Raw genomic sequence first — 19,794 nt, 5'->3', positions numbered from 1 at the left:
AACAATGTCTTGCAAAACACTGCTACCCAGTGGTGACATAAAAGAAGTTGAAAATTCTGAGTACAGTTAGTTTCTTTAACATTAGTTCACATTTTGTGGTTGATCACTGTGAAATCCAGGTGTATCATTCCGCCAAGCAACACGGACAGCTCTAGAATAACCTCATTACTTCTGCTCCGCTGAGTGCATGGATATCTTCATTAAAAGTGCTGCGGCGTCAGATGCGCGGCCGTGGAGAACAGTCTGGAGATGGCGCCAAGGCGGACAAAAACACAAGAAGCGTGCAGAGTAAAGAAGAGCTGAGCCGGGAAATGCGAAGCAGCAAGCTTGCTTGAGCACCCGCCCCTTTCCTGATGGGTGCCCAAAGTCCCCTTTTGTTGAGGCAACTTTTTAAAAAAAAAAATTATTATTATTATTTTTTAATGTGTGTGTGCGTGCAGAGTCCTGTCTGTGTCCCTCAACAATAATATTTAACTATTAATCACTGTTTTGCTAAATAAAAGGATCTGGCTTGCATCAATCACATGATCACATTTAACCAATGATCGCTCTTGACGGCAGAACGCGCTGGTTACGAGCCGGGAACGAGCTCACAACTGACGAACTGAAACAAACGAGCGTGCTGTGTGTGCAACAGCGTGACAAACATTACCTGTCCTTTTATTAACTGCACAGTAGTGCTGGTCATAGCTGCTGGCTACCTGTGTAAGGCTGTCATGGGTCTGTAGCTCTGTCACCGTTTTAGGGAACATATTTAGTTTTAAAGTATTTAGAACATATTTAGTTTTAAAGTAAGTTACGGGGCTTTTCCTGCCTTTCTGGAGGGATTATATTTCACTAAAAAACGATCTAATATGCATGTCCACATAATTATGCATTATTATAATTATAATATATTAAAAAACACACGCTGTATTTTAAAGAACATACATTAAGAAGCAGATTATATTAGATTTATATTTTAAATAAGACAAAATTTGGATTTTACAGCAGTAAAATTATTGTATCTCTACGGTTTAAAAATGTAATAAGCTTTGCCCCTGCACAGAGTGGATAGTGAAACAAATGGAATCATCATAAATACATTATTTCATATTTATTACTTCCCCCTCCTCATTGCTTTATTATTGTAGCTCTAGTAATAAATAATAATGTAAGGATTCTGGATCAGCACCATGGTGGCATGATAGTATATACAGTATTCTGAAGAAGGTCTAAAATGTCACTGTGTGTGCATGTGTGTGTTTTATTTAGATGGATTTTTAAAAAAAATATTACTCATGATATAACATTGTCCAGACATGCCTGGTAAGGACATGAGGAGGAAACAGTAGGAGCTGTGTGAGGCTACTAAAGGCAGTGCTATAACATTTTTCTGTCATCATTTTATTATAGATTAAGTGCAAGAGTTGTTAGGTGTGGATAATTAGATTATAGTTTATTGCAATAGCAAGTTGTGCCTTGTTCTCAGATAGACAGCAAGTGGAGAGTGATATATGAAATGATGGGATGGAAGGAAGAAGAGAAGCAAAGAGTGATTCACAGGCAGAGCCTAAATTATTTCTCACAGTTTTTTGTTGTCTTATGGTTCCAAGCGCTGTCACCAATCTTTGCATTTTGTTATTATCTCATGACACTTGTTTAATCAGCTACCATCTCTCCTATGGACTTTTTAATGTCTACAGTCTCAGATCAACACAGCCCTGCCCTCCAGCACTATCAGCAGCAGGAGCAGCAGAAACCCCTCAACAGTAACATTGTACCCATCAGGTAAAGCATCGGCTACATTTGCTTTGCCTTGTTGCCCATATTAGATTGTTGATGAATGTGTGTTGTTGTTATTCAGCCTGGTTCAATGTGCCCCTTTTTAACTTTGAGCACCCGCCCCTTTAAACCTCTCTGCACGGCCCTGTTGTGTAGCGGTGGAGGGTAACAACTGAAAATATGAAATAAACACACATGTAAGGTAAGACTCTCTAAAAAAAATTGTTGCATTGTTGTTCGGTCTTTGCTCTCTCTTCTCCCGTGCCCTTCCGTTTTCCCCCGCATAAGCGGAATTGCGGGCCAGTCAGTATCAGTACCAACCTGACGAACCTGACCGCACTGCCTGCTGCGAACACAAGTGTAAGGCAAGACTTTCGCTTCCGCATCCGCATATGAGTCCGCATATATGCTGTGCAGACTGCGGTCAAGTGGTTCCAGTATTCGAATATTTTATATCCTTTGTGTTCGCACAGCCTCCACGCAGAGCTGGGAACCTGGGGCCTTCAGCATCCAGCAGCCTTCACAGATTAAACATTGTTGATGTTGTTTAAAGTCCGATAATGAATTCATTAAAATAAATTATTAAAGGCTACCTTTCCTTGTTATTATTCCACACATTGATTTTTAACCTGCACAGAGTCCTTCAACAGAGCTCTTAGATTTTCAAAAGCTGTATCAGTGAGTGAGCGATGGGGAAGCCAGATTTGAATGACCAAAATAACCAAATTTGATAATAAAATAATGTTGATATGTGATAAAACAAAACCAATATTATCTCCCAATAAGTTGGTTTAATGTAGTTTTGCGGCGCTGTTGTAGCGCGGCCGTTTCTGTTTAATTCCAGCGTTGGAGAGAGAGGTGCTCGAGTTGTCTCCACCAAAGCGCCTCCGGTCCTGGGGTAAGCCGTTAGAACTGCTTTTATTAGCATTCACAGCTACAAGACGCTAAGGTTACATTTATCCTTTGTTTTGGGGTTTGATTGCTGCCTTCACCTCTCTGTGGCAAATCGCCCAACCTTAATTGGAGAATCAAGACGCTGCCTAGTCGCTGTTTGAGGGCTCCTGCTGGGTGGAGCTGCTCTCTTGTCTCGTCTCATCTTTTTGGTGTCATCTTTTAAATTGTTTTTTATTAAGTGGGCTAACCTTTTTCTGGTGCGCCTGGTTTTATTGTATTTTATTCTGGATTGTTGCTTGTACCCACGCCTCGGTGATCTGGCTGGAGCGATCGTCTGCCCGAGTGTCATGCTGGCGGAACTTTAAACCGCCTCAGTTGCCGATCTCAGCCTGTGGGGAGCCAGACTGGCTTGTGATCGAGGCCTGAACAATTGCCACCAGCACGAGTTGTAGTTTGATTTGTGGGGTTTGTGGGGCCTTCCAGTTTGGTGTGCATGTGTGATTTCCTTTATTAAAGCTATTAAAGATTGAGGTTTTTGTTTTTATATGTAGCGAGCCTGACTCTCAGTGTCCTTTTACTCTTTTAACGTATTGCTCTGTTTTATTTCAGTGAACAGAGGACCTCAGGTGGTGGGTCGTTTTCACACTTTCCTTTGTACAGCACTGGGTGGGCTGTAGTGATTGTCTTGTGTGATTTTTCTTTTGGGTCCACGGCTGCTGGTAAGTCCAAGTTCCCTGATTGTTTTATTTTATCTTTAGGACACTGTCAACAACGACGCTACATTTTGTTTTCTAATATTTTATCTATTTTAAATATAAACAAAATTATTGATATTGGAGCCAACCTGCCTCGGTGTGCATCCTTGAATCTGTGCGGCCTCTCTTATTCCTTTAATCGATTTTTCTTAAATAGGAATTTCCTGGGGGTGAAATTCCCCTAGGTGGCGTTGTCATTTTATTACCTTTTCTTTTATAACCCCGCCGACCACTTGGTCACACTAATGAAGTGGCAGCAGGGCTCTGGTGAGTATGTTGACGGCCCATTTTGAGCCGATTTATGAGTCGTGCGACCGTTTTGTTGATCGGCCCGAGTTTGGCCTTCATCGTGTATACGTGGAGTAACGAGAAGCGATTAACACCTCAAGACCAGCTCCCGATCATCAGGTCGGGAGGATTTCAAACCTGTTTGAGGTCTGCCTGAGAGTGTAAGAAATAAAGTTTGCGTGTAAGAAATAATCCGTTTATTATTTCTTCTGTTTCGGCCTTTAGGAGAGGGAGGAGGCGGGCGCAAACACACCCATACTGGTGTATTAAAGTCCGTTGCAAGGTTGCAGGTTGAGGGAGGGAGAATTCCTCCCTCAACCTGCAAGGGAGAATTCCTCCCTCAACCTGTCCCTCCCTCAGAGTCCCTGAGTCCCCTGCGTTTCAGCAGTTTTACTACACTTTGAGGGACTAAAAGCCTCTGAGGGAGGGACTCAGAGTTCCTCCCTCAGAGTCCCTGAGTCCCTCCCTCAGAGGCTTTTAGTCCCTCAAAGTGTATTAAAACTGCTGAAACGCACGCTTTACTTCCACCGGTTCAGGCAAACCTCGGTGACGCTTATAAAGGCCGAAACAGAAGAAATAAGAAACGGATTCTTATCGTCAGCATCGTTGATAAAGGTAAGATTTACAGACTTTTGATTTCAAATACAAACACTTGAAGGTAGTGTTTGTACGTTGAACAAAACTTGTTCATAATGATTGTGTTAACAGATTTGTCCAATTTTCAACTTAAAAAAACAAATCAACAAGTTGCAGTAAAGACTGCATTTTAGTTTCAATGTTTATGCTGGATTGAGCAAATATGACAAGTTATACAACAAAACTATCAGTAGATTGTCCTGTTCACATAGAACAATATTCTGAAGTTTTCAGATGATACTCGGATTATAACTCAAATATTTTGGTTAAATACGTGGATAATTTTAATATTTGAGACCTCCTCAATTTCCCGTACATCTGCGCACTCCTCTCCTGCATGATCCCTCACAAACCCTTCCATGGCTTCTGTGCCACAAAGTGCCACAGAAGCCATGGAAGGCTTCTGTGGCACTTTGTTAGGGAAGTGCACAAAGTGCCACAGAAGCCTTCCATGGCTTCTGTGGCACTTTGTGGCACTTTGTGCACTTTGTGAGGGAAGTGCCACAAAGTGCCACAGAAGCCTTCCATGGCTTCTGTGGCACTTTGTGGCACTTTGTGAGGGATCATGCAGGAGAGGAGAGAGTGTGCAGATGTACGGGAAATTGAGGAGGTCTCAAATAATATAAATTATCCACGTATTTAACCAAAATATTTGAGTTATAATCCGAGTATCATCTGAAAACTTCAGAATATTGCTCTATGTGAACAGAACTACTGACTACTATCTACTGATAGTTTTGTAGTGCTCCACACATGCCGAAGCTTTCTCGACTGTCATATGCTTACATCCCTCCAGCTTATTTCTCCTATCCGGTCTTACATATCTCCTCCACTCCTCCACTTCCATCACGGTGTAAGAAAACCATCCTATGTTATAAAGACCGGCGCAGAGGAGCGGCACAGTTCACTTCTTACAGCGGCTGAGACAAACCTCAGTGGCCCTTGTAAAGGTTGAAACACAAGATACAAGAAAAGGATCATTATCTGAAGCATTGTTAGGTAAGCGACTTTAGTTCAGGGCTCCAGAGTAACTTTTGCGTAGCAACTGGTGTTTATTTCCTCTTTTGAAGGTGGGATGTTTTCTTGGAAGTTATTTCAGTGTTGTTAGTTTAGCAGAAAGTATTGATCATTAGACTGGGACTAGGAAACGGACAAACGTTACTCATCGGGCTCTCACTCTATTCATACTTGTTAACTTGTGAAAGTCTTTTGGATTATTAAAAACTGACGAGCGTTCATTGTTTGGGATGAAGAAAGTTTTTATGTGATCTTTGACTCATGTGTGATTTGTTCTCCTTCTGTCAGGTTTGAAGCCCTAAATGGACGAAGACGGTCAACGAGCCGCTCGGGCACAGCTGTGTGTCCTGCACCTGCGCTCCTTTCACTTGCATCTCTACTACGACCAGACTGACGGCCTAGTTGCCATGCTGTACAGAGGGACGCAGAGGCTTGCTGTCATATTCTTCAGGAGAGTCCTGACGGCGATCATCCAGAATGAGGATCGCAGGCATAGCAGTGTGTGACAGAGGCAGTCAGCGCCTGTGTTTACATGGAGAGAGCAGTTCGCCTTATATCTTTTCTTTTCTTTTCTTTTCTTTTCTTTTCTTTTCTTTTCTTTTCTTTTCTTTTCTTTTCTTTTCTTTTCTTTTCTTTTCTGTTCTTTTCTTTTCTTTTCTTTTCAAAATTCCATTAATAAATAAATAAATGTTTTGTTTTGTTTCTTAAAAAAACATCAGTTATCTTTCCTTGTTATTAATCCATGCACCAGTTTTCATTCTGGACCCTGAAAAGGTCGTCAGTAATATTTTTTGTCACCTTTTCCAACGTTAATGTGCATCTGTGCCAAATGTAGACGATTAAAACAAACGTCAAAAATATAACATTTTATTTTTAATATAGATTTTGGGGAAAAAATATAATGGAGGTTAATGTGTAGTTCTCAGAATAATTAACCCTCTAGTGCAGAACACTTTTTTTTTTTTTTTTTATTAAACCCGTATTCACTGAATTGTTTAAAACAAAAAAACAAAAAAACCCACTAAAGATCAACAGCAATGGGTTGAGCTTGTTTTATATCTCCTATGATCTGACTGTCAGTCAGCGGAGTGGAGATGTGAGTGTCTGGCTTAAAACAGGACATGTTAGCTGCATTTAACCATCAGTTACTCTTTATATAATTAGGTAGGAGTCAGACCATGTTTCTTTTTAACTGTAAAACATTACACTAGGTAACCTGCAGTGTTGAAAACACGTTTTCCGACTATGTTTGCTACCCTACAATCCGTCCTACTCTGTAATAAAATCAGCGACATTTGACCGTCCTGTTGCTCCCATTGAAGTTTATACAGCCTATTTAAAATGTGAAAACCTAAAATTTTCCGTAGCCCACTGTTGTTATCAGTGTCCTGTTTATTTGTCCACCTGTTGTGGAGTGAGAGAAGCTGGTTATTTTGTGCATGTGCCGATATTAAAACCAGGAGCCACATTCAGGCAAAAGTGTAAGATCAAATGATCCGTCAATAAAGGATAATGTTGGATCAGTGTTTCAATATTTATGTCTTTTATTAGATGTACATGTGGTTTGGTTATTTGCCTTTTGGTTGAAAGTACACTGAGAGAGAACTTTTTATTAGTGATCTTAATAATATTTTTTCATATTAATGTAATTTTTCATCTAATTGAATACAATCTATATTTGTGTATGATTGTCATTCCAAAGAGGGAGAGAGAGGGGAACGTGAGGAGAAAGTACAAGGTCAGGAAGAACCAGGTAAGGAAACAGACAGGGAACAGTGACAGGCAAAAGAGAAACTGTTAAACTGCTTGAGAGACTTGACCACCAAAAAGTGATAGAGAGATTTTCCAACCTCAAGGTGAGGCGACATAGGTTAAAAGGAAATAAAAAAATCTGCAGAGTCATAGTAGTATCTGCAGTAAAGATCTCTTCATGCATTATATACACTGTACCACAGGCAAAGTAGCCTCCATTTTTATAATTTTTTTAAATTAATATTTTGTACATTTGTATATTTCCAGGACTCTTCTGTTTTTGGAGTGTATTTTTATGTATCTATATTATATTATACATACGCATCAAAAAGTGAATCTCTGTCCAAAAGATGCAGTCAGTTTACTTTTTACTCACTATGAGCATCATTCATCATTCTCCCGCAGTAATTAAGGTTAGGATATGTATTTTATTTTTTAAATTCCAATCCATTCTTCTTTTGCAGCATTTAAATAACCTTTATCTGATTCGATGATTTTGAATTTGTCTCCTCACCAAACCAGGAAACTTTCTCGTGTGTGTATTTCTTTTTGATTTGGCAGTTTTAGTTTAGTTTTAAATAATCCTCTAGACCAGGACTGCACTTTTGAAATTTACCGAGTTACTGGTGGTGTGGGGATGGAGACGCCAGCAGTACTGATTTGCCGGTGTGTGGAAAAAGCATTTTAATATTATAGCCTGGAGTGATTTGGATATGCATGCACAATGTTTCTATATATTCTGAGGAGTCGAGGTCTACAGGACCATGAAACTCACCTTAAAACTGTATTTGGAGGATTTGGCCAAAACAGGAACCTTTTTTTGTTTTGTTGTTGTTGTTGATTTTTTCCCCCTCTTTATTTATACTCTCCTCGCGCGCGCCCTCTGCCTCACTCTCCTCGCGCGCGCGCTCGTGTGGGGCCTGACTCTCAGTGTCCTTTTTACTCTTTTAACGTATTGCTCTGTTTTATTTCAGTGAACAGAGGACGTGCCAGTGGCCCTGGGACCTCAGGTGGTGGGTCGTTTTCAGACTTTCCTTTGTGTAAAGGAAGCTGTAGTGATTTTCTTGTGTGGGTTTTTTTTTTTTTTTTTTTTTTGGGGGGGGGGGGGGGGGGGGGGGGTCCATAGCTGCTGGCAAGTCAGTTCCATGATTGTTTTTATCTTTAGGACACTGTCAACAACGACGCTACATTTTGTTTTCTAATATTTTATCTATTTTCACTATAAATAAAATTATTAATATTGGAGCCAACCTGCGTCGGTGTGCATCCTTGAATCTGTGCGGCCTCTCTTATTCCTTTAATCTATTTTTCTTAAATAGGAATTTCCTGGGGAAATGGGGAGACGACTTGGTCACACTAGTGAAGTGGCAGCAGGGCTCGGAGTATGTTGTTCACTCAATAGCAGGAAAATTGAGAGAGACTCGCACCAAAAATGGGATTTACGACAAATGATAATTAAAAACACGGAAATGTAAAATAATTAATCATACATATAAAATGAGAACAAATAAACAAGTTGTTGCCGATATTTATTTTTTATTCTATTTGCATTTAATTGGATGAGAGCTTCTTTCCGTTGCTTCCTTATTTTAAGTGATTTAGGATAAGTTGGACAACTATGAAGTGTTTCATCTATCCGTTGGATTATAGGACTTGGACTTCCAATTTCCTGAGCAAAATTGGAGTCGAGAAGAGGAAGGGCCCTGCCTCCATGCGAAGGCGGAGAACGTGAACTTCCGCGCCAGAAGGCCCTGCCCACTCCGCCCTGCAGTATAAAACCGAAACAACCCCGTATCCCGGCTCAGACAACCCGCGGCGACGCTTATAGAGGTTGAGAAATAAAAGGATTATTATCGTAAGCCTTGTGGATAAAGGTAAGATTTACAGACTTTTGATTTCAAATACAAACACTCGAAGGTAGTGTTTGTACATTAGACAAAAGTTGTTCGTAATGATAGTGTTAACAGATGTCCAAATTTAAACTAAAAAAACAAAAAAAACCAAATCAGCTCAGTTGCAGCAAAGACTGCATTTTAGTTTGAAACTTTATATAAAGTGTTCGTTCAATGTTTATGCTGGATTGAGCAAATATGACAAGTTACACAACTACAAGAGCGTCGGGTTCTGAGCGGTTTGCTGCTACCAGGCAGTGGAGAGAGGGGACACTTGGGCAGTGCATTTATCACGCATTTATAACTGAGGATAAAACAGAAAAACATGAAGGAGATTTTACTTGCTTTCTCCTGGTGCTTTATAGCAGATAACCTTAAAAATATTCTGCAGTAGATCAAAAACTGAAGAAAACCATGAATCGGCATATGAACATGTATTGTGTACAGATTTATAATGCAGCCAGTTTCACTGCAGTGAACCCTTGAAATAGATCTTTAAAGGGAATGAACTTAAGGATTAAATGTACTGGTTTAACGTTGTTCCTAATTTTGGTTAACTTTTGCCTGTTAGCTGCTCCAAGTTTCCTTCAAGTTTCCTTGTTTAAAAGGTACTACAGTGTTTTCTTTTTGACGTGTCTGCAGTTATCGCTGACTGTGACTTATTTGTTCTTCCCTCTAACAGACTTGAAGCTGCAATGGACGGACACGGTGAAGATGCCACTCTGCTCTATGTCCTGTGTGTGTATTCCTGGTTTCGTTTCCATCTCATCTACCACCAGACTGACGGACTGGCTGTGATACTTTATGGTGACAGAGAGAAGCTTGCTGCGATATTCCTGCAGAGGATGGTGACGGAGTTCTTCAGGAACTGGATTCACAGGCCTGAGTGACCAAGACCATCAGTGACCTGTGTTTGCTGAGACTTTGCGGAATTTTGTACACAGTCCTCTGGTGACGCCTGATGGCCAAAAATATGAAGAGCAGCTTGAATCTACAAAATGAACTGCTTCATTATGACCGCCCACTCTAGAGTAGAGTTCACAATTCTGTCTGATATTGGGCCGCCGTTGCTTTGCTTGTTGGGAGGTGAAAAAATTGTGATGTCTATTTGTTTAATAGATAAATTTGGTCAATAAACTTTGCTTATGCGCCATGATGTGGTCTTTCTTTGCTTGTGACTTCTTGATGTTGGTAAATACAATACATGAAAAATATATACATATAATAATGTACAACACATTATGAAGTACGCTTCTGCTGTGAGGTCCTGCCTCCATGAACTCATGCAATTAATCACTGGACAGAAAGACAGCTGTGTGTATAAATAATATGATATTGGGCCAATTTTCTTATACATATTTTTGACCAGGAGGTAGAACTGATTGTGAACTGAAAAGGGAAAATGCTTATGAACTTGTAAAGTAAAAACGTGATGCATTTAAGGTTATCTGTTTGTTTTTGTTTGAAAAGAGAATTTGTTCCACTGTGCGATGGTCAAGTTTCTTTTCTTAGAGATAATTTCTTCTGCATTAGAAAAAATGTGGAACAAAGAGGCTGGAGAGCCCAGAAACTGCAATGCAAGTTGGTAGAGATGCGGGTATACGGTCTTCCTGGATCCGACTCTCGGGACGCGAGTCGGGGGGCGCGCGCACTCAGGCTTACTCTCCTTACTGAGAGTCGGTGCGCGCACTCAGACTCTCGGGGCGCGAGTCGGGGGTCGCGCGCACTCAGGCTTACTCTCCTTACTGAGAGTCGGTGCGCACGCTCCAAGAGGGCTCTCGGGGCTCCGACTCTCGGGGCCTGAGTTGGGGGGCGCGCGCACTCAGGCTTACTCTCTTTACTGAGAGTCGGGGCGCACGTGTGGATATTAAATAATAGTTTAATGCAACAGCAAGTTGTGCCTTGTTCTCAGATGGACAGAAAGTGGAGAGTGATAGATGAGAAGAGGAGATGAAGGAGGAAGAAGAGTGAGTCACAGACGGAGCCTGGTTTATTTCCCACAGTTTTATTAATCTCTTGCCTCATGATTCCAAGTGCTGTCATTTTATAATTATTATCTCATAACACTTGTTTAATCAGATACAGTGTCTCCTATGGACTTTTGAATGTCTACTTTCTCAGATCAACACAGCCCTGCCCTGCAGCACAATCAGCAGCAGGAGCAGCATCATTGTAACCATCAGGTAAAACATCGGCTAGGTTTGCTTTGTATTGTTCCCACCTGATGACAGTGATATAGTATGATACGATTTTATATTAGATTCTTGATGAATGTGTGTTGTTGTTATTCAGCCTGGTCCTATGTGCCCCTTTTTAACTTTAAGCACCCCCTCCTTCGGACATCTCTGCACAGCCCTGCCAAGTTGTCAGTTTTACTCGTTTAAAAGTACTACAGTGTTTTCTTGGATGCTTCTTCATTATTGTTACTTCAACATAATGAACTGTGTGAGCATTATTATGATCATATAATGATCATTATTCTATGCACATATAAAAGTCAGTCTGGGATGTTAAGCTTCTTGTCAATTTTCATGGAATATTACTGTTTCTGTGGTATAAATAAGTAGGCAATGGAAAAAACACGTGAGGGTGAGCGATGAGTGAAAAGAAAAGACTTAGAGACAGACAGGGGAAAGGTAAAGAATATGTGGACATAAAGAAGAATAAGAATAGTGTTTTCTTGGATGCGTCTGCAGCTGTCGGTGATTGTGACTTATGATTTGTTCTTCCTTCTGACAGACTTGAAGGTGCAATGGATGGACACAGTGAAGCTGCCATCCGCTGTTTGTCCTGCCTGTGGGTTTGCAGTTTTGTCTCCATCTCATCTACGACCAGGCTGACGGACTGGCTGTGATCCTGTACGGTGACAGAGGGAGGCTTGCTGCGATATTCCTCCAGGGAATGGTGACGGAGTTCCTCGGGAACTTGATTCACAGGCCTGAGTGACAAAGTCCCTCAGTGACCCAAGCCTGCGGGGCCTTCAGCATCCAACAGTGCCTTCACAGATTAAACATTGTTGATGTTGTTTACAAACCAAAAATAAATAAAAATAAAAAAGTTATGTTTCCTTGTTATTATTTCATACATTTGTCAAAGGTCGCCAGTCTGTTTGTGTTCTCTCGGTTAGATTTTCATGCATGTGCTGATGTAAGCTGCATCTATCAGTTTTTAAACACAGTGAGTGGGGGATGGGGAAGCCAGGTGTGAATGACCAAAATAACCAAATTTAATAATACAGTAATCTAAAAAAAAATAATATTGATAATCGATAAAATAATTCTAAATAATTCTCTCCCAATAAATTGGTTTAAGCTTTGAACATCGACGTATAACAACAGTCCTTTATAGAAAACATAGTAAGACATCCATATATGTTATATAATATATGTGTACAAGGAAATATGCACATACATAAACAAAAGTGTACACATTCACACACAAGCACACATACCGTGAACATAAGATGTGTGTCTACGTATACACATGCTTACAGAGTCAATCTCAAACAATGTCCCTAATTTTGGTTTATCCATTAGCTGCTCCAAATTGCGTCAGTTTTACTCGTTTAAAAATGTTTCCTTGGACGCTTCTTCATCAATGTTACTTCAACATAAAGAACTGTGTGAGCATTATTGGGATCATATAATGATCTTTATTCTATGTACATATAAAAGTCAGTTTGGGATATTAAGCTTCTTATCAACTTTCATGGAATCTTACAGTTTCTGATTATTTTATTTATTTACAGGCCAAATCTGAATATTTTAGATTATTATATTAAATGAAGGATATCTTTATTTATTTATTTTTGGGAGTGGGCGGGTCGCAAAAGGAGTTCAACTCTGAGTGGACTGTTTAGTCGTATAAATAAGTAGGCGAAAAAACACATGAGGTTGAGAGATCAGTGAAAAGAATAGAGTTAGAGAGGGGAAGGGGGACAGCAAAGAATATGTGGACATAAAGAAGAATAAGAATCTGCTGCTGATGTACAAACAGGAAAAGCGGAAATGCTACTCTTTCTGACAGAAGAGCATTCCACCCCAAAAACGGTCTTACAGCACCTGTAACATTGGGACCCGCCTATAGGCGAACTTAGCCTCCTATGAAACTTGGCCTATGATAGGCGAACTTGGCAAAACATGAAAGATAGAAAAAGGAATCACACACAGAGATAAGCGCATTCCTGTTTTGTGTGTCTGTACATCAGTAGCAGATTCTTCTTCGTCTTTCACATCCTGGTGGAGATTTATAATCCAACCTGTTTCACTGCCAAGTGAATCCCTGAAATAGAAGGATTCGGGTATAATTATTTTCTTCAGTTAATACAAGTAAGTAACTTAAGGATGAAATGTACCGGTTTAACATTGTTCCTAATTTTGGTTGACTTTTGCCCGTTACCTGCTTCAGTTGCTTCAGTTTTACTCCTTTAAAAGCACTGCAGTGATTTTTGGACGCGTCTGCAGCTGTCAGTGACATTGACTTATGATTGAAGCTGTAATGGATGGACACAGTGAAGATGTCATTCCGTTGTACGTCCTGCCTGCGTGTTTGCGGTTTCGTCTCCGTCTCATCCACGACCAGGCTGACTGGCTGTGATCCTTTACTGTGAGAGGGAGGCTTGCTGCGACTCACAGGCCTGAGTGACCAAGACCATTGACCAGTGACCTGTGCTTGCACAGCCTCCACACAGAGAACAGCTCTGCGGGGTCTTCAGCATCCAACAGTGCCTTCACAGATTAAACATTGTTGATGTTGTTTAAAATAAAATAAAAAGTTATCCTTCCTTGTTATTACTTCATACATTCGCCAGAGGTCGCCAGTCTGTTTGTGTTCTCTTCGGTTAGATTTTCACGCATGTGCTGATGTAAGCTGCATCTATCAATTTTTAAACACAACGAGTGAGGGATGGGGAAGCCAGATGTGAATGACCAAAATAACCAAATGTAATAATAATGATAAAACAATAATATTGACTAAAGATAAAACAATACCAATAATCACTCCCAATCAGTTGCGGTTTTTGATATGGCGACATGGGCGGTTTCACGGCCTGCCCACGATGACCGGGTAGGAAACTAGCAGATTAGATTTCTTTTTCCCCTGTGTTGTAACACATAAAGATATTCTTTATGGCAACTCAAATTTAAGTATCCCTGTTCTTTTTGTTAGACTTGTTTTCTCAGAAGTAAATATTTTAATCTATCTTATTTTGATATGACGTTTTCTGATTGTCATTTTATTTTGAAGATGATTTTATTTTGGAGATGATAGGTGACTATCACTTCCTGTTCCGTTGTGTGTGAAGCGCGAACTGCTAAAAAAATGTTTAGCAGTTCAACATACAAAATTTGTATGTTTTTTGTAGAAACCTACATAAAAGTATGTTTTTCCCGGTGTTTCTGTTAATAAAGAAAAGGGGAAAGGTAAGCAGCAAACCAAGTGTGTGCATTATTGAAAGAACATGGCCGAAGAAGAAGAAAGCCCTTCGAGCTCAACACTTTTATTTTCTCTTTAAGGTTTTTATGTGAATCTCAGTGCCTCAGGGCACCAGCACTTAAGCCCACAGCTAGCAGCGTGGCTGACCTTATCACTTTCACTGAGAACGAGCCGAGGGAGACCGCTAAAAATAATCCAGGAGCCCAGAAAAGGTACAATTTCATCTGAGTACCCTGAATGCACCTCATTCACGAGGAGCTGTATTTGCACGTTTGTTTAAATCTTCAGCACCACCTTACTGCTGCTTTTACAGGCTGTGTATAAATATCTTCTACCACTAGATGGCAGCATAGATCCTCTAATATGCTCTTTGTACCTACAGTACTTGGTGACTGAGAACAATGAGTTGTTGTTGTAAGAAAACTGTGACATCATCCGTCACACCTCACTTTTTGTACTGTCCAATCATGTGAATGATCATTGATCCACAATCATGTGCAAATGAAGCTGTGAGGAATGTTTATATGAAACTGACCCACACATAAAAGATGAAATGCTGTGACTGTAATGGACTGAAGCCAGCAGTGATGTGCACACCACCTATAAGAAGGCTTCAGTCATCTAGACCCAACACAGCAAACTCATTCCTTTACAGAGGATGTCCTGTTAATTAGCGAGCACCATGTAAGCTGTGCTATAATGTCATGGTTTATTCTTGCAGCTGCCTCTGACGTCACTGCCACAGGACAGTAAGCAGGTGTACGTACAGCTCCTGTGGGACAACATCAACCTGCACCAAGAACCCGGAGAACCACTTTACCTGCTCTGGAGGACCTTTTGTAAGTGTGAAGACAGACATTATCAGTCATTGTCCATCAGTACAGTGTCGAGTGTAGAAGCTGTATTTGCAAATTGAATTGTGAGCTTTCAAATTATTAGGATGCACTATACTGCATAATCCCCACTGGGGGGCACCAGAGTTGGGCCTTTAAACCCCAAGCAAACACATTTTAGTGCACATTGAGAATGAAGTATTGATTTAAAAAGTACCCCCCCCCCCCCCCCCCCCCCCAAATTAAGTCAAAGATGTTTTTTTTAATGTAAAGTGAATAACGAAAGGACTTAAGCCCATACATGTATCTACTAAAAAACACTGAACCTCAGTGACCTTGACCTTGAGGTCAAAGGTCAAATTTTCTGAAAATCTTGTCAATCTAATAACTTGGGAACGAGACAACATGGGATTTTGAAATTGATACCTTTGGTGCATGTATTAGGAGATTGAGGGGTATTTTGTTAAAGTGTCACTGCTGAGCAGAACAGATCAGAGTGGAGGCTCTTTGCTAAAAGAATATTTCAGCAGACTCTCTGATGCTTTGATGTTATTGCTCCCAGTGGAGAAGAGGGGAACTCTGGGGCCAACAGACCACCAGGAGAGCCGCACTCTCCTCAACACCATTGTTCGCAACATCCAGACCAACGACGTCTACGGGCCGATCAACCTGCTGATCCGAGAGATCAAACGGCGTCCAGAAGGGCTCAAACGACAGACCGTGTACAGACTCTGACTCTAACTTTGTGCACTTTCTGAAGAAGAGTAAGTAAATCAAGTTCACCTGACTTTTTGTACAGTTTAAGGAAATCTCAGTCGAGGTTGCATTTTTGTCAACAGCCCTGGTTGTTGTGATCAGAGTCTTAATGAATGTTCACATGTACAGGCTCACACTGGGGCTCTGTGCAGCTTTGTGTTGGAGCTACACATTTAAATGGGAGAGGACTGAGGCTTTGGACAATCACTAATTATCAATCACTAAAATAGATTCATAACATTCCAGATGCCCTGTGCTCAAAGCAGGAGTATTGATCTCTGTGATAACATGTGACAGCAGCTGTTTGGAAAGTAGAGATCATGAAAAACAAAGACATCAATCTGAAGCATGAAGGTGCCACACCCCTGATTCCCACAGATTAAAACATCAGAGGAACACAGACAGCAGAGGTTTGCTGGCTTCAGTCGGCCTTTTTAAAGCTGCATTTTTAACAGTAACATACTGTGTTTGTTCAGCTAACATGTCTTATTCTGATCATAACTTAAAGCTGTGACTCTCATTCTCTACTCCAGCACAGAGTGAACCGCATTAATTAATGGTAGGACAAAGAAGGCTTCAGTGTGGTCATAAAGGACATAGTGGCTTTAGTGTTTAAATAATACTCAGTTGGTACTAAAGCATTACACCACCAGTAGCCAGAACAACACAACATGTTGCAGCAGAAATTGAGACTCAACAGACCAGACAATGTTTTCCAACCTTCTATTGTCCAATTATGGTGAGCCTTATTTGAATTGTAGTTGTAGTCATATAATAACAGTTTCCTGTTATTATAGGAAAGTGCACAGTGACCGCGCAGCAGTCTGCCCAGACAGGAATGTGGCCGTTTAGCGTATGTAGCGTAGCGGACACAGTCTAACCCAGGTGCAACAGGAGAAAAGAAAAAGAAATTTTCCGGAGAAATGGGAAAAATAGTGTCGTTCACTAGAGGGTTAAATATCCTGAGAACTAGCCTCCGTTACCTCCCCCCAAATCTACATTAAAAATAAACTTTTGTATTTTTTACGTTTGTTTTAGTCTTCTGTTTTTGGCACAGATGCACACTAAAGTTGGAAAAGGTGAGAAAAAAACATTTAATTACAAATCTGAACGTCATATTTAAAGTCATGTTAAATGAATGTTATGCAATATAACTAATCAATGTGTCAGTTTATAATTTTTTTTTCCTGTACATATCAACTATTTAGTGTGATCCTTTAACATCAGTAATAACACAAGTCACAGGTTTGAGAACTTCCTCTGTTCAAAAGTAAAAAACAGAGAGGATATATTTGCTTGCTTGCTGATACTGGTACTTGCTGGCCATTTCTCTCTGTCATATTTATGATTTTTGCTGCTGTGCATTAGGAAGATGTCTGATGCGTCGTGAGCTGTGAATGTCTCTCAGGAGCATCCCGTGTTTGGGACGGGAGAACATTGGCGAAGAAGAGTGAAATTAAATGGCATCTCTGTGTTGCTGACATGCAGAGGGTTTCAACAGGGAGGCCTTTGCAGTGCATTGCTGGTCCGCGCCCTCTCTTCTCCCTGCACTTCTGAAGATAGGTAAGTAAATCACGTTCGAGGTTGCCTTTTTGTCAGGTGACATCCTGGTTGTTGTGATCAGTCTTAATGAATGTTTACATCTCACAGTTGGGCTGATTTTTACATTTTTATGTTTTAATTGCAGAATCTTTCAGGGAAACGATTTACAGACTTTGGATTTTAAGTACAAACACTTGAAGGCAGTTGACTCACAGCATGTAGACCTCACAGTTTCAACAAGTATGGGTTTACACAACATGTTCATAATGCTTGTGTTAACAGATTTGTCCAAATTTAAAACTAAAAAAATAACAAATAAATAAAAATTTCTCACGCTGCCTCTCTTCAGAGTAAAACTGTACCCTCTCTGGGAGTCGCCAGGATCCATCCTCCTGATCTAGAAGAAGCCACTTAACCGAGACAAACCCAGTGTGTACTATAGCAGTGTAAAATAGCGCAAAAGGGGCAGGTGCAAATTTTTATTTATTTAATCTGTGCAGGCACTGTTGGATGCTGAAGGCCCCGCAGAGGTTCCCAGCTGCTTTCTGCATGGAGGCTGTGCAAACACATGGTCTTGGTCACTCAGGGCTGTGAATTCAATTCCTGAAGAACTTCATCACCATTCTCTGCAGGAATATCGCAGCAAGCCTCTCTCTGTCATCATAAAGGATCACAGTCAGTCCGTCAGTCTGGTTGTAGATGAGATGGAAACTTAACCAGGAACCCACATGCAGGACATACAGAAGAATGACACCAGAATGTCCATCCATTGCTTCAAGTCTGTCAGAAGGAAGAACAAATCATAAGTTGCAATCAACAGCTGCAGCAATTATACGTTAAACGTTGTAAGTTATCAAAACTCTGCCTACCTGCTTTTAGCTGGTGACTCATAACAATAACAGCATTTCTTTGGTACTATACCAAAAATTGTGACCCCCCCAACTCAAATATAAATAAAGACTTTCTTCACTTAATATAAAAATGTAAAAGACTTTGATTACGCCTGTAAACAAATAAAAATAATCAAAAACAGTCCCATAATCCCATAATGACTTACATAGAATAATCATCATAGAAAGATCATAATAATCAGGGCTGGACTGGGACAAAGAAATTGGCCTGGGCATTTTGACTAGAGACCAGCCTACCAGGTATTACAGGAAAAACCATAAAGCCTTTGAATGACAAACGCTGTTGTGACAGTGATGTACACTGTCTTATATGTATGATTTCTATACATTTTACGTCATGCGAAAAACTTTGGTTGTAAGATTCAGATAATTATTTACCACCAAACAACTGAGTTATTTATACACATCGACCAGCATCTGGCCAATCAACCACCTTTCATTGTTTAAACCGTTACAAAAAAAACAAAAAAACATCCTCGGCCCATAAAAAAGAAAAAGCAACTTGAAACAGCTAACAGATTAACCAAAATTAGGAACACGTTAAACTGGTACATTTCACCCTGAAGTTACTCACCTTTATTAACTGAAGAAGATAATTATATTCTGATCCCTCTATTCCAAGGATACACTGCTGCTTTGCAGTGAAGGTGGCAGAGAATGTGAAAGATGGAGAAAAACTGCTACTGAAGTACGAGGTAAGAACGGTGCCTATATTTATCCTTGATCCTTGCTTCTCCCCGCCTTCTCCCTGCCTTCCTGATGACAGAAAATTGGCAGACATTCCTGATCGGGAAAACTTTAATTTGCTTTAGATATTGTTACATCATTTTTATATGTTAAAGGGTCCGTTTGGAAGAGAAAACTCATTCGGGACAGAACAGTGGTGAGTCAAGGTAGTAGATAACTTTCTAAAGTTTGTTAAGTATAATTTATTTACAATAAAAACAAGGAATAAAACCGCCCTGGCCAGGGGCAACGAGACTTAATATATAACAACATAAAAGCAAAATAGTAAAAATCCAGCTGCAACGGAGTGTGCCCAAATGGTTGAAAACATGAAAAGTTCAAGAAAGTCTGTTAATTTGGTTTTGTTTTGGGATTTTCTGCCTGTCTCGTTTGGCTCTTTTGCCATCAGAATTATTGTCTAAAGGCAAAGAAAGATGCCCAACGGATTTACTTTACCAAATGAACCATCCCACCCTTGCCGTAATGGTCTATTTGATTAACCTTTTATTGTTTATTTTATTTTTATTTTCACTTGCTAGATAGGGGACAGATTTGACTGGGGAAAAGAAAAGGGAGAAAGAAAGAGGGAAAG

At 40.3% G+C, this 19,794-nt stretch overlaps 1 long non-coding RNA gene across 1 annotated transcript; it reads left to right on the top strand.

Annotated features, from left to right (window-relative positions):
• Positions 1 to 14,517: 14,517 nt before the first annotated feature.
• LOC118455054 (uncharacterized) lies at positions 14,518 to 19,493 on the top strand. The gene is made up of 7 exons (XR_004844003.2): positions 14,518 to 14,646; positions 15,156 to 15,273; positions 15,830 to 16,031; positions 17,392 to 17,586; positions 17,711 to 17,805; positions 18,066 to 18,410; positions 19,099 to 19,493. It is a non-coding gene; the product is annotated as an uncharacterized LOC118455054 (long non-coding RNA).
• Positions 19,494 to 19,794: the final 301 nt, after the last annotated feature.

Source organism: Neolamprologus brichardi, chromosome 3, assembly GCF_056152115.1.
Source record: "Neolamprologus brichardi isolate AB-2024 chromosome 3, ASM5615211v1, whole genome shotgun sequence".
NCBI classification, from domain to species: domain Eukaryota; kingdom Metazoa; phylum Chordata; class Actinopteri; order Cichliformes; family Cichlidae; genus Neolamprologus; species Neolamprologus brichardi.
Note: the sequence above shows the minus strand (reverse complement) of the source record. Positions and strands in the feature narration are given on the sequence as shown.